We start from the raw sequence: 20,053 nt of genomic DNA on the forward strand, positions 1-20,053 counted from the left end.
AAATCCAACTGGTAATGCATTGGGAGAATCCACTAACACATTACATAAACCAGTCCATCACCTAGGAGAATAACACATAATAGTACCAGACCTAAAATAGGTCACCATAAGCCAAATGCAACACCACCAATCATCTCAAACATGAACATGATAACCATCAACATCTTGAGAACCTTCTAGAAGCCACACCAGCACTAGTTATTGAATCCATCAAAAGATGTTCAAAAAAGCTCTGTCGGTAAAACCCTTACCACTAACCAAAAGGCTTACTAGAACATATGATAGCTTTTGGATCACCAAATCATGAACCAACTGAATGTGACATACACATGAATGACCAAACCAAACCAATTCCATCAAATTGAACGTACTAGAGAATACCGAAGATAGTCTCCAGATCAACATCACAATCCAACCACTTTATTGGAACTCGATAGACAACTAAAGAAGCTAGTGTTGACATCAATGACAAACATCAATGCAACACATAATCAATTCCTCCAAATTTCCAAAAATCTCCCATAAATTATATATCAATGAAGATCTAAACCAAATTATATCTATAACAATTAACTATCCATAGACCTGAAACAAACTCCCCCAATAGGATACAACCAATTTGAAATGTTTTTCCTCCTCCTTTCACTTATATCTCTATTAATCTTTGGTTTTCACATGTATATCTCTCCCCCTTTGACATCAATGTAAGAAAATCTAACATAAACATCAAAGAAAAACCATAGATCCTATGAACCACACAATTGACTACTCCTCCTAAGTAGTAGCACCAACTCATCAATCTAGAATGAATGATAGTTCTAATAATGAATATCAGACTGATGCTAATCAACATCAATAAAGTTTGTACCTAAGGGGTAGAGACCCCCAATCTATCTCTAAAGTACTCAAATGATTCCCTAGGAAAAGGTTTAGTGAAGATATCTTCTATTTTCTCTTTAGTGTTCACATAAACCAATATCACTTCATTTGCTTCTACTTTTTCCTTCAAAAACTTATACTTAATTGATATGTGCTTTGTCTTAGAATGGAATACCAAATTCTTTGATATGTCAATAACAATAGAGTTATCATAGTGAATAACTACTAGTTCATCACAATCTACCCTTATATCCTTCAGCATTTACTTCATCCATAGAACTTGTGTATAGCTAGTAGCAACAACAACATACTCAACTTTAGCAGTAGATAAAGAAGTACTTGACTATTTCTTGCTAATTCATGAAACAAGTTTCTTTCCAAGAAGGAAAACTTCACCAAATGTTCTTTTCTAATCATATATATCTCCAGTCTAATCCACATCTGTATATGGACATAGTGTAAAGTCATCATCTTTAGGATACCACAAACCATATTCAGTTGTTCCTTGTAAATATCTAAAAATCCTTGCTATCGGAGCAAAAGGTTTCAACATTATCAATTCCTTACTTTTGAGAATATCCTTTGCAGACCAATCTAGCCTTGATCCTCACAACTTGTCCATCATTCAATTTATTCCTAAAAACCCGTTTAGTTCCAATAAAGTTCTTATTTTTAGGCCAGGGAACTAAATTTCATGTGTTGTTCTTTTCTATTTGATCCAATTCCTCATCCATAGCTTTCATCGAACATTCATCCTTACATGCCTCAACAACTAATGTCGGTTCAATTTGAGAAATTAAGCATACCTCTTCAGCTGCCAACCTTCTCCTTGTCATCACTCCTTTTCTCTTGTTACCAATGATCTAATCTTCTGAATGATTCAACTTTACATACTTGGGAGTTTTCTAACTTTTTGTTTCTCTGCTCTGATCTTCAGTTACTATTGAATTTTTTGATACTGTTGGGGTAACTGGTTCAACACTTTGTTCCAATGCAGGCACTACCAGATCAATTATGATCATTTTGACTTCTAGTTCTCTTTCATAAGCTTTGATTTGACCTCTGTACTACTCATACACCTTGACATTAGCACTCTCCACAATTCTCTTCAATCTTTTGTTATAACATCTATATGCTTTTCTTTCATTTGAATGACCAAGAAATATTCTTTCATCACATCTAGGTTCAAACTTTCCAATTTACTACCAAAGATTCTGAAATACATAACTGTAGATGTATGACCAAACCATAACTCATAAAGTGTCTTATTGGTAAACCAAACCAGATCCAGGATCCAACAAATCTTCATTTGTTAACCTTCAAATTGAATTATCCAAAGTCTTAAATAGGCTTTCAGACCACTACCGGGGGCAATGCAAGATTTGTCATCAATTTGCCTACCTCTAAGGCTAGTGCCTTAGTTATCGGTTGAGTAACCTGGATATTTTCTTCAGTCGGCTTTCCTCAGAATTTCTAATCCACTTCTTCTCATGCTCCATCTTGATATCATCAACCTTTTTCTTTCCCTTCTCATTGGATTTTTCATTTCCTTCCGATAGGTTCTTGCTTCTACAAAATTTAGCAATGTGTCCTACTTTGTTGCATGCATAACAAGTAACATTTTTCTTTTGAATTTCCTTGTTGTAACCTTGATCATTCCTTGACCTACATTACTTAGCCATATATTCAAACTTTCCACATGCATGACATTTCACATTCATTATACAATCTGATATCCTATGACCATACTATTTGCAATTGAAACACTAACTAGTACCTGAACTATTGTTCTGATTGACTCTATTTATGCATTGACTTGCCATATGACCAAACTTATTGCTAACAAAGAATCTACCATTAAATTTATGTGCATGGTGTTGTCTTACCAATGACCTTTGATTCTGGATGACTGGTGGATTCTCTTGATTGTTCTTTTGACTAGATGTATCATCCTGATTTGTAGTACCATAGCTTTCTCCATACTCAAATCCAAGACCTCTAGTGTCTCCACTGTCCATTTGATTCTTCCTTAATTCATAAAGCTTTACAAAACTGACCTTGAACTTGTCTTTGTACTCATTTGTAGCATCCAGATCACCTCTTAGGACTATCATCATTATTTCCAACTCTGTATCATTGTTCTAAGATTGTACTAATTTAGTTCTTAATATATCATTCTCATGTGCCAGCCTAATACATTCTCCAGATCTGTCTTTCAGAGATTTGGCAAGATTTTCTTCATTCTTCTTTTGGTCTTTAATCTCCTTGGACATCCTCATGGTTAGGGCTTGCATTTAATTCTTCATGACACATTGTTCTTGACCCAAATTCTAACATAGTTCCTTAAGAGAATTCTTTTCTTCATCATCCTAATTTTATAATTGATCTCATAGTTCTTTCCTTTTGGCTTGTGCAAATGACAATCTCTCTTGTAGAGTAAAGATGAATTCCTTTGCAGATCTCAGCTCATCTTGCAGCTTCACGTTCTTCAATCTTTCAGTGTCATAGTATTCAAGTGCTACTTCAAGTTCTTTCCTCAAACTCATCTCCATAAATTCTAGATTTAGGATCTTCCTCAAGTAGTTAGACTTATTCTGAGGCACCAAACTCTGATACCAATTGTTGGAATCCAAGAAGACTAAGGGGGGGGGCATTCAGTGTTCTCTCAGAATGATTAATTTTAACCTTCTTAGCATAATAACTTAGCAACTAGTATGTATAAAAGATATTAACAAGAAGTAATAATGAAACCACGAAGATGAACACCATAACACCACAACTTTATACGTGGAAAAACCACAGTGGGATTGGAGACCCACAATATCTATCCACTGATTAGATGAATAAATATTACATATAAGGGGCCTGGACATGTAGGAAGACCAACAACCTAGAGCACACTGCTCATCACAAAAGGAGCTTCATTGACTACAAGAAATATTTGGACTACAATCTAAAAAGAAGATTGAACTGCAAGTATAGCATCTCCTATGCCTGAGTACAGTTCCAATTAAACTCAATATTGGAGGTCTTAAACCTCTTATTCAAACCCAATTTGATCACCTATGATCGACCAAATCCTCTGCATATGATTACAACTTTATTCACACACAATTAATCTCATAACCCATGATTGATGATCTACAAAGAGATCTTACATCATATTTATACCAACTTGGGACCTAAACAATTAGGTCAACCAAATAAAAGATAATACAATAAATCCATTATATAAACCCACAAACCAATGATAACCCAAGTTAGCCTAAGACTGAAACAACATTAACCAAATAATAAATCCAACTAGTAACACATCAGGAGGATCCACCAACACATTACATAAACCATCCCATAACCTAGAAGAATAACAAAGAATAGCATGAGAAGATTGTGGACGAACATTGTCCTTGCCATCGAGGGAACAACGCAAGTAGAGGGAAATTTGAATTTTGGAAATAGAGGGAATAGCGAGGTTGGTTCCTCTAGTTCTGTTGCCTCTGTAGCTCAAGGACAAGCGATGGATGATGAGGATGGGAGACTAGATGGGGACCCATGACATCAAGACCCTCCTCTTGACTACAAAAAGATGAAAGATTCTCCAAAATTGGGTCCTGAGAGCGTGAAAGCTGACTTAGAAAAGACTACAGAGGTGAAGGCTCTCAAACCCTGGAGCAGTCTTTTTGCAAACAAACCTACTAGAAAATCATCCTTCCCCTTTGTGGAAGACATCTTCGATATAAAAATGGGTAAATTAGCTATTGTTGTTAAAGATTTGGTTATTGATCATAGCATTTCTTTAATGGCCTTCTCTCTAGTGGGAAAGCTTGTTGGACCACGACCCAATATTAAGGATGTTAGATCATTTGTTAAAAGAAAATGGAGGATGAAAGGCTAGGTTGATGTTTCAGCCCTATCAAGGGTTTTTTTTGTTTTTTCCTTTTCTTGTGGGGATGATCTGGAAGCAACATTAAGCGGTGGACCATGGATGTTTGGTAAATCTTCCCTATCCTTGAGAAAATGGTCTCCAAATATGGAACTCAATGATTCCTTCTTTGAATCTGCTCTAGTTTGGGTAAGGTTGCCCAGCTTGTTGCTTGAATTCTGGGTTGAGGATGTTTTTTTAGGTATAGCAAATTTCTTTGGGGAGCTTGTTGCGATAGACCCAATGACTGTAGCTTGAAAGAGACTATTTTATGCGAGAATTTATGTCAATATTGGATCTTCCTAGTTCTATTGATATAAATTCCAAACTTGGGTTATGGGAACAAACAATATAGTTTGAGTCCCTCCCCTTTGTGTGCTTTTCCTATAAGAAAGTTGGACATTGGGTTAAGGCTTGCCCTAGTAACCCCAAAAAATCTATGAAGGTTAATAATCCCCATAAATAGGTATGGAAAGAAAAGAATAATATTAAGGAAGATAGTAGAGTGGAAGGAGGAAGTGGAATTCCTGGTAACATTAAAGATTTATCAGAAGATGATAGAAAAGCTAACCCTCTTAAGGTTTCCCTTTTGAAGGAAGACAAAAAGGATGAGATTAGTGGATTTGAGATCAAAATATCAATATTTTTGAAGTCTTATAGGCTTAGGAGGAAGAGAATGTAATCATTGAAGAGATTCTTGAAGAAGGTGAGATTGATGATATAATTGAATCCCAACATGAGGCCCTTCAAGTTTAGTAATGAAAAGTGATAAAGATTGCCCAAATGATTTTGAAGGACCTGAAGTTAATTCTAGAAGGAAGAACAAGTTCGGATCACCTAAGGTTAACCTAAACTCCTTATTTCAGAATGTTGGAGTTGACACGCCCACTTCATCCCAGAAAAGAGGAGAACTATGGAATAACATGCAAGCTGATCTTAGAGATGAACATGAGGAAGAAATAACAGGGAATGGAAAAAAGAAAAATAAGAAGGCAAGATGCCCTAATGGGGTGAAAACTAGGACCAGATCCAAGGCAAATATTGGTCTTTCCAAATCTCTGTAGGGTCGTAAACCCATGAAATGGCATAGGGACCAGGAGAGAAAAAAAAACATAGCTGATGGAAGGCAGTGAACTATACAGAAATCTTGTCCCTAGGTTTCCAAATGAAGGTAATCTCCTAGAACATTGAAGGCCTAAATGGTCTCAATAAACAAGATATATTACAAAATCTCATTAGAGATTATAAGTCATATATTATCCTTGTACAAGAAACCAAAATGAGTAAAGACAAAGTTGAGAATTTAAATTTCTTTAAAAATGGAGTTTGTGGTAGTATCTCGAATGGGGCCTCGGGTGGGGTGGCTATTTTTTGGAACAAGAAAACTATTTTAGGAGATATGATTGATGAAGATGGTAATATTATATCTATGAAAGTTAAAAGAATCACTGAAGGAAAGGAATGGGTGGTTACAAATATCTATACCCCTAATTCCAAAGATACTAGGAGTAAATTTTGGGATAAAATCCAGCAAAAAAGAAGCTCTTTCTCTCAGGACAATTGGTTATTGATGGGAGATTTAAATACTCCATTGCAAGGAACTGAAAAATTTGGAGGAACTCAAGCCCAACTGGATAGTGGATCTGATTTGATTGACTTCATCAATGTCAATGCTCTTATTGATACTAATCTCACTAGAGCTTCTTACACCTGGTCTAATCGTAGGGATGGAGAAGACCTCATTCAGGTAAGGCTTGCTAGATCTCTTATAACTTATGACTGGATCCTTTCTCATAGATATTCCCTGTCAATTGTCAATAGAATTGGCTCAGATCATTATCGCATTTCTTTTGTTGTTGAGTCTATTAAGAGTAAACAGTGTTTCCCTTTCCAGTTTGAGAAAATGTGGATCTCTCACCCCTCTTTGGAAAAATCCATTTCCAATTGGTGGAATATTGATTTGGATGGAACAACCATGTACAAAGTTGCTAAAAAACTTAGAAACATCAAAGATAACATTAAGATCTAGAATAAGAAGGTTTTTGGTGATATTTTTGAATTAAAAAAAAAGATGAAGGAATTAGAATAGTTCCAAAAATCTATACAGAAAGATGGTTATAAAAAGTATCTCAAGGCTAAGGAAGATGATATTTTAGTCAAACTTCACAACATTATATCTAGGGAGGATATCTATTGGAGATAAAGATCCAGGGCTATTTGGTTGGAAGCTGGGGATAGAAATACTAAATTTTTTCACATGACTTCTATGAAACATAAAGATTCAAATAGAATAGCCAGATTAATTACTAAGGACAAAATTCTTCTTAAGGAGGATGACATTGGGGATGAATCTGTTAGTTTCTTCTCTCAGCTCCACACAGGTAGTAAGGAGATTGATTTTGCTAAGCAACAAGTATCTAGTTGACAACATCCCCAAGATTATTGATCCTCACTAGAATAAGGCCCTTTTTTCTATCCCCTTTGCTGAGGAAATTAAAAAAGTGGTCTTGTCCTTTTAGGGGGATAAGGCTCTGGGACCTAATGGTTTCCCCATGTTCTTTTTTTAGGAATTTTGGCATATTGTGGGAAAAGACACAATCAATGTTGTTAAAGAATTTTTTGGATCAAGAAGAATCCTTAAGGAAATCTACTCTACTTTTATTTCCTTAATTCCTAAGGTGGCTAGGGCGGATTCCATGGGAAAATTCAGGCCAATAAGTCTATGTAACTCCTTTTATAAGATCATTTCTAAAGTTATGACTTCCAAACTTTTGGCTATCCTCCCCTTTATCATCTCAGAGGAGCAAAAAGGATTTGTCCCTGGTAGGCAGATTTTGGATTCTCTCATCCTTGTGCATGAGAATATTCATTGTCTTAATGCTGCCAATAAAGAAGGCTTTCTGATAAAGTTGGATCTGGTTAAAGCTTATGACAGAGTGGAATGGAAAGCTCTTTTCAGAATTATGGAGGCCTTTGGATTTGATGAGAAGATAATCAAAATTATCAGAGAGTTGATCTCCACCCCAATGTTTTAAATTATCATCAATGGGTCTCCTTCTAGATTCTTTAAATCTTCTAGGGGGCTCAGACAAGGAGATCCCATATCTCCTATCCTATTTACCATCTTGGCAGAGAGCATGAGCAGACTGCTCCAAAAAATGAAAGTGAATAAAACTATCAAAGGTCTTCAACCTTCTTCTGCTAATGTGTCTTGTACTCACCAACAATTTTTTGATGATACAATCTTAATGGGATACTCCTCTATTGGGGAGGTTGCTGCCTTTAAAGGTGCTCTTAGCTCATATTCATTGGCAATAGGCCAACAAGTCAATTGGGACAAGTTTTCTATCTATTTCATGAATACTCCTATCATAAGATAGCAGAGAATTGCTAATATCATTGGGTGCAAGGTGGAAATACTCCCCTCCACTTATTTGGGTCTCCCTTTGGGATTAGTTCCCCCAGACTCATTCTGGAATTTGTTAATTAACAAACTCAATAAAAAACTAGCTACTCTTCAGAATCTCAAGCATGAAAGTTGTAGCTCCTTCAAGCTACTCTTTAGAATCTCCCTTTCTATGCTCTCAGACTATTTGGTATTCTAGCTAAATTTGCTAAAGCTTTAGAGAGGATTCAGAAAATATTTCTTTGGTCAGGGGTAGAAGAAAAAAAAGGATAGCCTTGGTTGCCTGGGACAAAGTGTGTAAGCTAAAGAGCAAGGGAGATCTTGGTATTAAAGCTCTCAAAACTTTTAATAAAGCTCTGCTTTCTAAATAGATATGGAGGGCTTATGGAATTAAGAAAGATTGGAACCAGGTTTGGTTTGATAAATATATTCATGATCAACCTCTCCAATCTGTCCTCTACTCTGAAGACATCCCTGTTGGGTCTTTCATTTGGAATAATATTATCAAATCCACAAAAGTTGCACATGACCCTTGGATTAAAGATGAACCTCTCTTTAATCAAGACTGCAGTCGACTAATTGATGAATGTAAAAGAAGGTTTGGGTCTATGGTTTGTAACTACTAGAAGGAGAATAGATGGGTAAGGCTTGATGCTATTTATGCTGGGTTTTCGCTACTTCAGCAAGATCAGTTGTCCTTTTCTATTAATAAAGATTTTGATGATGTGTTCCTTTGGAAGAGTAATCCTAGGGGTAACTTCACTGTTGCCTCAGCCTATAAAAACACATTTACCTAGATAAGCAATCCAATATGGGGTAAAGTTTGGAATATAATTCTTATTCCTAAAGTTAACATGTTTTTTTGGCTTGCTATTCATAATAGGATTCTTACTATTGATAACTTGGCTCGAAGAGGTTTTATGTTTCCTAATAGGTGTGAGCTATGTCCAAAAGAGGAAGAATTAGTAGATCATCTACTCATCCATTGCTCCTTCACTTGGGAAATCTAGAGTAAGTTTTGGGTGAAATGGAAAGTTGATTGGGTTATGCACAACAGTCTCAAGGAAACTATTTGGCAATGGACCTTTCCCACCAAATTTCCTCTTATCAAGAACCTCTAGTCCTTAATCCTTCCCATGACTAGCAGGTACATCTAGAAAGAGAGAAATAACATAATATTTAGGGAAGCTAAGTGCATGTCTCAGGTGGTCTTTGAAAAAGTTTGCAGGGCTATAAAAGAAAACATAAATATTCCTCACAAAAACAACAAGCAATGGTTTTTGGCTGACATGAATGATATTAAGAAAGGCATCCTTATGTTGGATACAATTGTTTAATTGTGTATTGTTTTTGATGTTACACAAATGTCATATCAGTCTACCGAGCTCAGAATGTTCGGCAAGGCAGTTAGACAGAGTCTACCGAGTTCAGACGGTAAGAGAAGCAAGTTACAGAGTCTACCTAGCACTCCAGAATGCTATACCGAGTTCACAGTCTTTACCGAGTTCAGTCGGTCTTCGAAGAATATGTGAAGGAAAGTCAGTCTTTACCGAGTTCTCAGTCTTTACCCAGTTCAGTCGGTCTTCGAATAATATGTGAAGGAAAGTCAGTCTTTACCGAGTTAGCAGTACTTACCGAGTTCAGTCGGTTACCGAAGAATCAGCAGTGTTCACCGAGCATCAGTGAAATGTTTATGCAGCCGACTGAAGCAATATTTATTGAAACTTGTATATGTAGCCGACCTATGTAATATTTATTGTAACTTGTAATTGGGCCGACTTGGTAACCTGAATGGTATATATGAGAGATCAAGTTGCGATTTCGAAGTGTGGTGAAGTGTGAGAAGTATGGAAATGTGAAGGAGCAGAAATGTGCGAATTCTGATGAAGGATCAGTGATATCCTTGAGGTGCAGAAAAGATATATGTGATCAGTAAGGATCTATTGGTGCAGAACAGAGATTTGTATCAGCAAGATAAGTTGTATTTAATTCAGATCACTTCATTGTTGCTTTCTAACCATTGTAGCAGTGATACCGAAATCTCTTAACAGAGTTGGTCTAACAACCATTTTTGTAAATCCTCTGACAAGGTGACAATTCGGTTGAATTGTTCTTAAGACCTTTCACAAGGCCACTCCTAGCAGGGTGATTAAATCCTCTAACAGGGTCACACCTAATAGTGTGTTTTGTAACCTTTAACAGGGTTGGCTCCTAATAGGGCTCACTTCAGAAGAGTGAAAATCAGTAACTAGTTACATTGGTGGTTTTCCCAAAATTGGGTTTCCACGTTATATCTGGTGTTACTTGTGTTCATGTTATTTTTTTTATGCATGTTAATGTTTAGTGAACAATGATAAGTTAATTTACCGAGTTTCAGCAGTTTACATTTAAGACATCTAAGGGACTTGTGGATTTATTTTTGTGGTAACTGATTCACCCCTCCCCTCTCAGTTACTCCATCCATATTTCCAACAATTGGTATCAGAGCTTTCGGTGCTTGTAGGAAGGATTTCAAGGATCTAAGCTAAAGATCAAGATGTCTTACAAGAGGGAAATTCCAAGGCTAAACAGAAATAACTTTTCAGCATGGCAAGGTCTCATGAGACTCCATTTGGCTTCCATTGGAGATACAGGATTGACACATCTTGACACAGAATATGTGACACCCACTGGTACACTAACTGTTGCTGATATTGCTGCAAAGAAGACTCATAACACCATGATGATAGACATTGCATCTGCCCTAAGCTATGAAGAGTTTGATGATGTCAAAGATTGCAAAAGTGCATTTGAAATGTGGAACAAGCTAAAAGATATCTATGGTGGTGATGACAATGTGAGAAGAGCCAAAGCAGAAAGCTTGAGAGGACAGTTTGATCAATTAAAAATGAGTGAGGATGAAAATATTGCAAAATATGTTGAAAGAGTCAAAGCCAGTGTCAGTGCAATCAAAGCTTTTGGAGGTGATATCTTAGAGGAAACAGTCATAAGAAAAGTTCTCAGAACATTACTACCCATTTATGCAATCAGAGTTTCTGCAATTCAGGAAAGAAGATGTGAAGCAAATCATAAGATAAATTTAGAGGCCATAGTTGAAAGATTAACTGCATTTGAGTTAGACAACTATGACAACTATGTTCTAGCTTCCAAAAACATGGAATCAGCATTTGAAGCTAAGGTTTCACTCAAGGAGAAAGGCAAAAAGAAAAAGGAATCTCAGTCAGAAAGTGAAGATGAATCAGAACCAAGTTCAGACAGTGATCTTGAAATAATTGAAGCTCTTCTAGCAAGGAAATATTCCAAAGGCAGAGGAAAATACAGAGGCAAAGTTCCTCTAATCTGTTTTTCATGTGATGAAGTCGGTCATATTGCTGCTAGATGCCCAAACAAGCAAAGCAAAGATGAGAAGAAAGATCACAAATGGAATGGCAAAAAGGACTACAAATCATTCAAAGGTAAGAAAACATGCTTTATGGCTAAGGATTCTGATAATAGTGAAGATGAAATTGTTTATATTGCTATAAGAGATGATTCTGATAATGATGAGGAAGATAAGATGGCACTTATTTCTCATATAAGCAAAAATGATACTTGGATCATAGACAGTGGTTACTCTCATCATATGACTGGTGATAAAACCAAGTTTGAACATTTTATAGACTATGATGGAGGTAGTGTAAGGTTTGGTAATAATGAACCTCGCTACATAAAAGGAAGAGGTAGAATCCCTATAACCAAAGAACTTGTATTTGATGATGCCTACTGGGTTGAAGGTCTCAATCACAACTTGATGAGTGTGGCACAGCTACTTAATAGTGGACTCAAGGTGGAATTCATGCATGGAAAGGCCAAACTGCTAAATAATCAAGGAAAGCTGATTGGCACTCAAACAAAAGGTAATTTGTTCCGACTTGAAACAAGCGAAAATTCATGTTTTATTGCTCAAGTTGAAGAAAGTTGGTTATGGCACGAAAGGTTATGTCATGTAAATTTTGATAACCTAGTGAAAATAAGTAAATTCAGAAAAGTAAGAGGTATTCCAGATATAAAGAAACCTGAGGTCGGTCTATGTAAGAATTGTCAAATTGGAAAGATGGGAAAGACTAGTTTCAAAAGCAAAAACTATCAATCTGAAGATATATTAGAAATTGTGCATACTGATTTATGTGGACCCATAGGAACTGAAAGTTATACTGGAGAAAAGTTCTTCATTTTTTTTGTTGATGATTACTCAAGAATGATGACTGTCATGTATTTAAGGAACAAATCAGAAGCATTTGAAAAGTTCAAATGGTATTTGGCCAGAGTAGAAAAAGAAACAGGTAAAAAACTTAAATGTCTAAGGTCAGACAGAGGTGGTGAATTCATCTCTCATGAATTCAATAACTTTTGCATTGAAAGAGGAATCAAAAGACAAGTATCAGCCCCTAGAACTCCTGAGAAAAATGGAATAGCTGAAAGAAGGAACAGATCTATCATGGATTGTGCAAGAACCTTAATGATTGAAAAGAATATTGCTATCAAATACTGGAAGGAAGCTATCAGCACTGCTGTTCATACCTTGAACTGAGTACAGCTGAAGAAGGACTCATTCAAAACCCCCTATGAATTATGGTATGGCTACAAACCTAATGTAAGTTACCTAAAAGTATTTGGAAGTAAATGTTACATTTTGAAAGAATCTAGAAAAGGAAAATTTGATGTGAAAGGTGATGAAGGTATATTCCTTGGATATTCTTGCAAGAGTAAAGCATATAGATGTTTGAACTTGTCTACTCATAAAGTTATAGAAAGTGCACATGTGAAAGTTGATGAGTTTGCAGAAAGATCTGAAGAAGAAAGCAAAAGAGAACCAGAAGATTATAGAAGATTTGTGTCTATTGAACCTGATACAATACCAGATACATCTGCTAATCAGGAATCTTCTACTCCCGAGTCATCAGTAACCGAGTTACAGAAAGAGCAAACCGAGCCAGTATCTACCGAGTCTGATGAACCAGAACCAGTGTCTACCGAGTCTGAAGAAACCGAGCCAATATTTACCGAGCCGGACCAGCCAGTTGAAGAACAAGAGGACAATGATGAAATTCATTCTAAAGGCAAGAAACCTGTATTAGCCGAGTATGTCAGACGACATCACTCAGCAGATCAGATCATTGGAGACAAATCTAAAGGAACCATGACAAGAGGTAAGTTGAAAAGCACTTGTTTACTTGCTGATTTTGAACCTAGAAATGTCAAAGATGCATTGGGAAATGATAGTTGGACAGAGGCTATGAAAGAAGAGATAGAACAGATAGAGAAAAACAAGACATGGACTCTTGTACCCAGACCTAAGGATAAAAATGTTATTGGAACTAAGTGGGTATTCAGAAATAAACTAAATGAAGATGGCAAAGTTTCAAGAAACAAAGCAAGACTAGTATGCAAAGGATATGCTCAACAAGAAGGAATAGACTATGGAGAAACTTTTGCTCCTGTTGCAAGATTGGAAGGAGTCAGAACCTTACTTTCTTATGCCACCTACAAAGGATTCAAAGTTTATCAGATGGATGTTAAATCTGCATTTCTTAATGGTATATTGGATGAAGAGGTTTATATTGAACAACCTGAAGGTTTTGTTGATCCACAAAAGAAGGACATGGTCTGCAAATTACATAAAGCATTGTATGGTCTGAAACAAGCCCCTAGAGAATGGTATGAAAGATTGCATAACTATCTTATTCAGATTGGATTTCAAAGAACTAATGATAACAGTAGCTTGTATATCAAGGAAGGATCAGATAACAAAATTGTCTTAGCAGAAATATTTGTAGATGATACTATTTTCACAAGAAATGATGATCTTTGCAAAGAATTTTCAGTACAAATGAATAAGGAATTTAAAATGTCTATGTTTGGTGAGATCAAATTCTTTGTTGGTCTTCAAATTCAACAGAACAAAAATGGTATCTACATTAGTCAATCAAAATACATCAAAGAAATACTGAAAAAGTTCGGTATGGAAGATTGTAAACCAGTTGGAACTCCTATGTGTACTGGATTGAAGCTTACCAAGGAAGATGAATCACAAGAAGTAGATCAAACACTGTATAGATCTATGATTGGAAAGCTGCAGTATGTTGTTCATACTAGGCCAGATATTGCTCTTGCAGTTGGTATTGTTGCAAGATTCTCAGCAAAACCAAGAGAAAGTCACATGACGGCAATCAAAAGATTATTGAGATATTTGAAAGGAACTGAAGAGTATGGATTATGGTACAAATTTGGAGGAAATTTTGATTTGAAAGTATTTACTGATGCTGATTGGGCAGGAAACATTGATGATAGAAAAAGTACAAGCGGAGGAGCATTCTTTCTAGGAAAGAGATTGGTTTCCTGGACAAGCAAAAAGCAGAACTGTATATCCCAATCTACAGCAGAGGCAGAATATGTTGCTGCAGCAGTAAATTGTTCAAATGTTGTTTGGTTTAAACAGCTATTGGCAGGCATGAAAATGGAAATCAAAGAACCAATTGTTATGTTCTGTGATAATACAAGTGCAATTGACATGTCCAAGAATCCAGTGATGCATCCCAAAACCAAGCACATTGCAATAAAATATCATTTTGTCCGAGAATTGGTGCAGGACAAGGAGATCATATTGGAATATATTCACACAAAGGAACAAATTGCTGACATATTCACAAAACCATTGGCTAAGGATGCATTCTTGTATCTAAGAGGTAAGTTAGGGGTCACTCCCCTATTTGAAATTCACTAAAGAAAAGTTTTAGTGATGCATCAACTCATCCTAAGTGAAAAATCTACTAGTTGATGCAGTATAATCAGGAAAATATTGCATATGAATCAGTACAAAAGGTACATTATAACTCAAATGAAGTCTTATTGTCTTTGGCATGTGTTGTCAAAGAGGGAGAGTTTTACTGTCATATCCTACTAAAATTTGAAAGAAAGTTGTTTGATAAAGAGGGAGAGTTTTACCGTCCAAAGATGAAGTTACTTCACAGAGGGAGATTATTGAAAGAAGGAGTGTTCTCTATCCAAAGGAAAAGATATGTTGGCATGTTGCTGTCATAAAAGAAAAGACCTGTTTTCAAATTTCATTCTGCTATGACATGTTGTGTTGCCATCAATGCCAAAGAGGGAGATTGTTGGATACAATTGTTTAATTGTGTATTGTCTTTGATGTTACACAAATGTCATATCAGTCTACCGAGCTCAGAATGTTCGGCAAGGCAGTTAGACAGAGTCTACCGAGTTCAGACGGTAAGAGAAGCAAGCTACAGAGTCTACCTAGCACTCCAGAATGCTATACTGAGTTCACAGTCTTTACCGAGTTCAGTCGGTCTTCGAAGAATATGTGAAGGAAAGTCAGTCTTTACCGAGTTCTCAGTCTTTACCCAGTTCAGTCGGTCTTCGAAGAATATGTGAAGGAAAGTCAGTCTTTACCGAGTTAGCAGTACTTACCGAGTTCAGTCGGTTACCGAAGAATCAGCAGTGTTCACCGAGCATCAGTGAAATGTTTATGCAGCCGACCGAAGCAATATTTATTGAAACTTGTATATGTAGCCGACCTATGTAATATTTATTGTAACTTGTAATTGGGCCGACTTGGTAACCTGAATGGTATATATGAGAGATCAAGTTGCGATTTCGAAATGTGGTGAAGTGTGAGAAGTATGGAAATGTGAAGGAGCAGAAATGTGCGAATTCTGATGAAGGATCAGTGATATCCTTGAGGTGCAGAAAAGATATATGTGATCAGTAAGGATCTATTGGCGCAGAACAGAGATCTGTATCAGCAAGATAAGTTGTATTTAATTCAGATCACTTCATTGTTGCTTTCTAACCATTGTAGCAGTGATACCGAAATCTCTTAACAGAGTTGGTCTAACAACCATTTTTGTAAATCCTCTGACAAGGTGACAATTCGGTTGAATTGTTCTTAAGACCTTTCACAAGGCCACTCCTAGCAGGGTGATTAAATCCTCTAACAGGGTCACACCTAACAGTGTGTTTTGTAACCTTTAACAGGGTTGGCTCCTAACAGGGCTCACTTCAGAAGAGTGAAAATCAGTAACTAGTTACATTGGTGGTTTTCCCAAAATTGGGTTTCCACGTTATATCTGGTGTTACTTGTGTTCATGTTATTTGTTTTATGCATGTTAATGTTTAGTGAACAATGATAAGTTAATTTACCGAGTTTCAGCAGTTTACATTTAAGACATCTAATGGACTTGTGGATTTATTTTTGTGGTAACTGATTCACCCCTCCCCTCTCAGTTACTCCATCCATATTTCCAACACCTTACTGAATGGAATTTGATTCACAAAGTTTGCAAATCTGACAATAAGACTAGTAGAGAAAATGTTGTTTAGAGATTTCCCAATTATGACTAGGTCAAGGTGAATTTTGATTGGGCTGCTAAAGGCAACCCTGGGAAGTCTAGAGGGGGAGGAGTCATCAGAAATTCTCAAGGTGTCTGCATTGCTGCTATTGCTTCTCCCTTTGGAGTTCAAAATAATCATGTGGTTGAAGCTCAGGCTATGTTGAAATGCCTCCATCTTGCTTAGGGTTTCAAATTTAAAAAAATCTGGTTGGAAGGGGACTCCCTCAATATCATTCAGGCTCTTAAAGGTACTAGTTCTTCCTCTTGGAATATAACTAATACTATCAAAAGTGCTAAAAATTTATTAAATGACTATGATATTATTCTCATAACCCATACTTTAAGGGAAGGCAATAAGGTTGCGGACCTTTTAGCTAATGAGGGGGTCTATTTAGAGGTGGAGACTAAATATATCAGGGAACCCCAATGTAAAAGGGATGTTCGGGAGCAATTATCATTTGATCGTATCAATGGTTCAAGTTAAAATCATGATTACCTCTTGGGGTCTAGAAATCAAAGACAGAGATTGGGGGCATGCAAAATGTCAGTTAATGATTGTTTTTAGGCATCATTTTTATGATCAATGGTGTGATGGAGATTATAATAATAAGTGTTGGATCTCTGTGGCCATTATTATTTACTTTTTTTAAATCATGGAAGGTACTCTGTTTTGTGAACCCAGTATTTTGCTCAAGAGCCTGTACTTAAGTCTTGGTCTACAATTTGTGAGATATACTATTGAAGACTTTGACCTTCTTTTCAACATGGGAGGTAACCTAAACTGGAATGAGCCCTATGGTTGTCAGAACTAGAAAATTGAGTGGAAAGTGTGGAGGAGGCTCCATAGACATGGATTCACCGAATACATGGAAAAGTTGCATGGTAGCAAAAAATCGGTGTCTCAAGGCTTTGCTAAGGGTTGGAACAACAACAAAGTCACTATTTTTAGGGAGACCTGGAAGATTGATGAGGATTTGGTTGCAGAGGTCACAGGATTATAGAAGGAGGGCACAAAGTTCTATAGAGACCAAAAGTTTGCCGATGAAGCAATTAAAAATTTCCTAAAAACTAAGGATGAGAAGGCTCAGCTTGCCAAGAAAGACAATGTTTCTTACTACCTCCCTCATTAGGTAAAGTCTTTTTAGCAGAAGATGCTAAGGGTTTTGATGGAATTCCCGACTGTTGATGGTAGTTTTGCTAAAGTTTACAATTATCATTTTGCTATACTCAATCATTTCCGCCATGGGGTTAAGATTTCTCTGCCCCTTTATTTAGCATCCTCCCTGAAGGAGAGCTTGGCTGACCATGCCAAAAAGCCCAAATCTTACCCCATAGCCCATCAAGGGCTTATTTCGCTCATTTAGTCTAAGTCTGAAGATGATTTGTCTAATGTTCCTACCCATAAAAAAGGGAGGGCTGACATTGATAAAGTGGACATAGATGTGGATGATGGTATGGAGGAGGAACAGGGAAAGGAGGCTGAGATTGAAGTGGAAAGTGAGCAAAAAGAGGATGTTGGAGAAGAGGAGGAAAGGGAAAAGAGATGCTTATACTGAAAACCCTGATTCTAACCCTATGGTATCAGATAGCAGGAATGTTACCCAAAATCCCATGGAGGAAGCTAACCCTAAATATGTGAGCTCTGAGCAGGGAAGGGATATGGCAAACACCATTTTGAATGCCACCCAAAATTGCACACTGGAGTCTTTCAATTTTTAGAAGTGGGTTATTGAAAATATTACCAACATACAGAGTAAACAAAGAGACCTAGAGTATAAGATTCACAATTTGATCAAGGATACTAATTCAGGGAAAAAGAGTGTGGAGGTGGAAACCAAAGAAGCAAAGGATGAAATTGAAATGCAGGACTGGTTAGAAAAATAACTTATAAAAGGGGATTTGAAACATCTAAAAGATGTGATTAGAATTGTCAAAGATAAGACTGAAGCTGATAACGAGATCATCATAAATCGGGTTGCTAAAAATGAGAAGGCATTGAAGAATTTCATGAATCACATTTTTGATGTCTTGAGGATCTCATCTCAAAATATAAATGCCTTGGTGGATTACTTAGAGAGGAAAAATTAGAATAAGGATATGGTTATCATTGATGATATGCCGACCTCTAGCTCTACTCCACAAATCTCCAGGTGAAGGACTAGGCAGACGACCAATGATTTGGAGACAAAGACGAAAGACATTTAGCTGAAGCAGGAGATCAAAGATTTGAGAGAAGTCACTAAGGCCATGATGTTGTTGGTTAAGAATACAAAGGAGTCCATAAAAGTTTTTATTTGATATGTAATGTTGGTTTTTGGATGCCAGTTTCTCACAGGCTCTGTGATGTCCCTTTTTCCTAGTTGCTAGTTTTTCTGCTAGTTTTTTTGCAGCTTTTTTGTCTAGGTTTTGTCTTCTCTAGTTTCTTTCATGCTATCCTTTGTAATGTAAGTAGGTTTTGGGTCCCTTAAAACCTGATTTTCCTTAATAAAAAACAAAGAATAGCACTGGACCTAAAATAGGTCACCCTAAGCCAAATGCAACACCACCGATTAACTAGAACATGAATATGATAACCATCAACATCTTGAGAGCCTACTAGAAGCCACACCAACACCACTTATCGAATTCATCAAAAGATCTTGAACAAGTCTCTATCGGTAAAAGCCTTACCGATAACCAAAAGGCTTATTAGAACATATGATAGCTTCTGAATCACCAAATATTTAACCAATTTAATGTGAAATGTACATGAATGACTGAACTAAACCAATTCTACCAAATTGAACATACCAGAGAATACCAGAGATAGTCTCCAGATCAACATCACAATCCAACCACTTTACTAGAACCTGGTAGACAACCAAACAAGCTAGTTTTGACATCAATGATAAACATCAATGCAACAAATAATCAATTCCTTTAAATTTCCAACAGATGTGGGTTACCTTTCTATGGGAGAAATTAGAAGCATTGGAGAAATTTGAGATATTCAAAGATAAGGTGGATTTTGAGACACGATTGAAGTTGGAGTGCCTAAGATCTAGCAAAGGAGAAGAATTTACATCTAGTGAGTTTGATTCATTATGTGAGGAGAATGGAATTAGAAGACAATTATCTGCTCCTAGAATCCCTCAGCAGAATGGAGTTGTTGAAAGAAAGAATAGAACAATTTGGGATGCTTCTAGGACTATGTTGGTTGAAGGAAACATTGCACAAACCTTTTGGAGAGAAGCAATTAGTAGTGCTATTTACACATTCAACCAAGTGCATATAAGAGGTGATTCTGGTAAGACTCCTTATGAGTTATGGTTTGGTCATGTTCCTACAGTTAGATATTTTAGAATTTTTGAAAGTAAATGCTATATTGATAGAGATGAGGATATAGGAAATTTTGATGCAAGATGTGATGAAGGAATCTTTTTGGGTTATTCTACTAAGAGCAAGGCCTACTGA

Source organism: Cryptomeria japonica, chromosome 9 (genome assembly GCF_030272615.1).
Source record: "Cryptomeria japonica chromosome 9, Sugi_1.0, whole genome shotgun sequence".
Classification (NCBI taxonomy): Eukaryota; Viridiplantae; Streptophyta; class Pinopsida; order Cupressales; family Cupressaceae; genus Cryptomeria; species Cryptomeria japonica.